The sequence below is a fragment of the Hippoglossus hippoglossus genome, chromosome 6 (assembly GCF_009819705.1).
Source record: "Hippoglossus hippoglossus isolate fHipHip1 chromosome 6, fHipHip1.pri, whole genome shotgun sequence".
In the NCBI taxonomy this organism is placed as follows: Eukaryota; Metazoa; Chordata; class Actinopteri; order Pleuronectiformes; family Pleuronectidae; genus Hippoglossus; species Hippoglossus hippoglossus.
This window is the reverse complement of record NC_047156.1, coordinates 14,701,035-14,705,212: the sequence shown is the minus strand read 5'-3', so window position 1 is coordinate 14,705,212 and position 4,178 is coordinate 14,701,035. Positions and strand designations below refer to the sequence as shown.

Genomic DNA, 4,178 nt, shown 5'->3' with positions numbered 1-4,178 from the left:
TCCAGCAGGGGGCAGTGATCGTGACAGCAGCGTGATACAGTGACGACCGTTTGAGAATTGAAAGCAGACATTTATAGTTTATACTTGTGTTTTCTGGCTACACGCGGTGTTTAATTAACTCATCAACGCTCATATAAATATCATTCAAAAGTTACGTGATTGTCATTAAATTAAGATCTTATAGGACTTGCTACACTCTAAGTCATCACGTGGTTCTATGGTGTAATGGTTAGCACTCTGGACTCTGAATCCAGCGATCCGAGTTCAAATCTCGGTAGGACCTGATTTTTTGTTTTGGTCGTTATTCAACCTGTGAATCCTTGTTTATCTATTTATTGTAAATTTAAATAAATATCTTCATATATTAATTCCCTTTATGGCTCCTCCAATATTAAAAAAGTAGCCTAATCTTACCATAGGCAAATTCAGCTTATATTCTCACTATATCTCTTTTATCTGAACTTCTGTTTAACTCTATTTTGTTGTTTTTATTATTTATTTTTATATATATTTTTTAATCTATTCTATAGTTTTTATTCAACACTTTTATTATTATTTTTCTATTTCTATTTATCTCCATTTAAATGAATTCCCCTAGTTTTTGGGAAAATATAGTTTTATCTTATCATATCTTATGTGAAGGATGGTTACTTTTAACCAGAAAGTTCACTGCGAACTAACATGTTTTGGTTTCCAAATGATGTTTTTGTGTTTTTGTTATTTAAATATTTGTGACATTGACCGTAGAGAGGAGCAATCTGAGAGGCCGCAATGGCTCTGAATTGTTAGTGTTGATGTTTGCTGTGTCGCTTCCTGTGGGAACGTAACACTTCCATTGACATTAACCGGACCTCAGACTGCATCAGAAAGTAGTTTCATCTGGATTCTTCAGAGGTGATATCAAACACTGTTTTTAACGTATTTCACAATACACATGTTTGTTAGGAGGTTCTTGTGTGTTTTCTTGGTCTATTAATGCTGTTGTGTAAATTTTGCGTTCAGCTCCAACAAGACTAACGAATACAATCTTTTGTTGTGTTAGTGCAAATGATTGTCCGACGTGCTGGTGAAGTAAAAGCCACAGTGCCTGTTCACATTGTTTTGTTTAACTCTGTTTTCATTTGTGTGACAGCGGCTGTAGTTATCGACAGGCCTCATCCCAGGCGCCATCATGACTTTCTCCTTGTTATGTGAGTGAGTGGAACACACACACAATCTGTCTGTTGTGTCTTTGATCTATAGCGACACGCTGAGCTATACGCTGTGATCAAAGTGTGTCATGCTCCCCTCAGCAGCAAGGTTCAGGGATCATATAGTCAGATAATGACAAACAACCTGGAGGCAGTTTAGCTTTTTATCAGGCCACTTCAACAGAGCAGACGCTTCACACTGAGGATCTGAAAACCAGGTCCAGATGAAGCTCAGTCCTTGTGAATTACAGCTCTTCACATTTAATACTTGACTTTCAAATCACACATCCAGCTTTGGCAGCTTGATGGTTAAGTTATTTCAATGGCACCAACAGGGGTTTTTAGGTAGTAAGTTATTTTAGGACACAAAATGATTACTTAGTGATCTTGACATATATGGAACAGTGAAAAAAATATGGTCAGCTAACACAGATAAATAATAAATAACCATAATTTTCAAGAGGTGATTTGGAGACATCTGCTGAATTGCTATTTGTAGTTTAGTCAGACTTAAACACCCAAACCCTGCAGCATTTTAGTCAATTTCATATTTGCACAATTAAATGCACAATTAAAACCCAAAGAAGTTTCCTCTCTAGGCCCCAAGGATATTATAACATTTAATTTAATTTAACAACAATACAAGCCGTCTGGAGCAATATAAAAATCTATGTTTTTTAGCTCTTTGAGGGGGAAACTCATACTCGTTCGGCCTTGAACTTACACTCTATGGACTATATTTAGATATCACTTATCCAGTCTTATCAACCACTTAAAAACCGCACAAGTTGCACTCATCCATTCACGCACACACAGTCATGCAGCACTTATATGCCATCCACACTCTGCAGGTATCACCAGGGGCAATTTGCCAGAGCCACAGCTGCCTGGAAGATTAATATATGTTATATAAATATATGGTGCCCTCTATATTTTTATTTTCCACATGGCACCATCATGGATGTGCTGATATCATCCATGAGATGGTGATAAAGTGAAACTCTTAATTTGCCCAATCAAAGGCCTCTGAATTTAATGTGGTGGCTTAGAAATACTGGCTATAAATAAATGAACAGTTCTAATTTCTAATGAAAACTGCAGAGAAAAATTGTTTGAATTCATATAAGTCATATTTTGTCTTCGGTAGTTGGACCTGTCTACATTTTTATAACCTTGTCCTGCACATCTGAAACAGCAGACAGCCTTTAAAGAAAAAGCAGAGGATGATTCATTTTATTTCTGCCCGGACATGGAGGAATAAAGTCGGGGGCTTTCAATCTGTGCATGTTCCAATCTCACACAGACAAATTAAAACTCAGACAGTGTCCGCTGCTGCTGCCTTTACAATCAATTCGAAGCATTGAAGTTATCATTCAGACTCTGGGTTGTCTTTTGGATTTATATTTTTCCTTTTTTTAGCAAACCAGAACTTCTCAACTCAAGCGGTAATCATCATTCATAGATGTCTTCCACTCAACCGGTTATATCTCTTATTTTTCATCTGAAGTCATCCCTCAGTTTCCAACCTCTTCGATCTCTGTAAAGGTGAGACCATGTCTAACACTTTTGATTTAGTGATCGTCATGAACAATTATTCCACTAAGCTGCAGCACAGATACCTTTTATGATGAAGATATAAACCTAATTGCAGATTCAGACCAGACACAGCAAACTCATACATCTAAGCTGGTGTATGATCAACTGTAAGGAAACTGTGTGAGTCTGGTTAATCACCACATGAAGGCAGTAGAGAGTAGGACAACAGACCATGTCACTCACCTCAGAAACCACCAGTTTTGTGCAACAGTTCAGTTTTACCAATAATAACACTCAGTGTTTCCAATTTACTACAACTACAACTATGAACTGTTTTTCTTTGTCCTATTCACTAATAACCCTTGAGTTGAACTAAAAACTGTACAATATCACAAACATTTTAAATGATTAAAAATGGTACCATCTGTGGTGCAGGTTAAAGGCACCACAGTGAAAATACAAAGTACAACCTCAATGCAACAAAAGTGAGACTATACCTGTGATCACTGCAACAAATGTGTCTACATTGTGATTTCCTAGTTACATGAACATAGTTGACAAAGAAACAAGGAAACCAGATTAAAACACTTTACAATGAAGAGAGGAAGCTGTTGTGGGCTTTTGAATGTAAGATGGCAGTCAGTGGTCAGGAGGTAAAGGGGGGAACTGATGGTTTCCAGTATGTTTGGTGTGGACTGTGTGTGTGTGTGTGTGTGTGTGTGTGTGTGTGTGTGTGTGTGTGTGTGTGTGTGTGTGTGTGTGTGTGTGTGCAGAGTGAGACAGGGCTACCTGACTGCACACTGTGAGGAGGAGATGACATTTATAGACCGTGCTCTGCACAGCCTGTTCCCCAACACTGAATAAAAAGATGCCTTTCAGTCATAAGAAGATTTGATTCAGAACGAACGGCAGAAGTTCGTTTTTAGACAAGGAAAAACTGAAAACCCTCACGAAATAGAATCATCTGTGAAGAATGAAAGAAAATCTGCAAAGCATGTGTGTGAGAGTGGTTCCATCTTTACTTAAAGGGGGGGGGGGGTCTAATCTGTCATTGAAAATAAAGCTGGACAGAATAATAGAATAGACGCTCACTAATGATCTGACTTTTGTTGCAGTTCTTTCTGCAGATGTGAATATTTCAGTATTTCAAATTAATCAGCTTAATTTTTTGGGGGCTTTTGCTAAAAACGGTGGAATAGAAAATATGTATAATTACTTACTTTTATGTGAATACTACTACTACTACTACTACTACTACAACTAATAACACTAATATTAATAATAGTTGTGGTTTATAGAAAAATAAACCATATGGTTTTCCATAGTTCACCATAGTTTACGGTAAAACATACCCAACCTATTTCTTAATTCATCCCGCGTGCGGTGGTTGTTCGTCTGTCACAGCTGCCAGCGTCGTCATCAGTGACGTCAGTGACGTTTGTAATCAGTCAC

The 4,178-nt window shown here is 37.5% G+C and overlaps 1 non-coding gene across 1 annotated transcript; it reads left to right on the top strand.

The window, feature by feature from the left end:
- The first annotated feature begins 211 nt into the window (after positions 1 to 211).
- Positions 212 to 283, top strand: trnaq-cug. The gene has a single exon. It is a non-coding gene; the product is annotated as a tRNA-Gln (tRNA).
- The last annotated feature ends 3,895 nt before the right edge of the window (positions 284 to 4,178 follow it).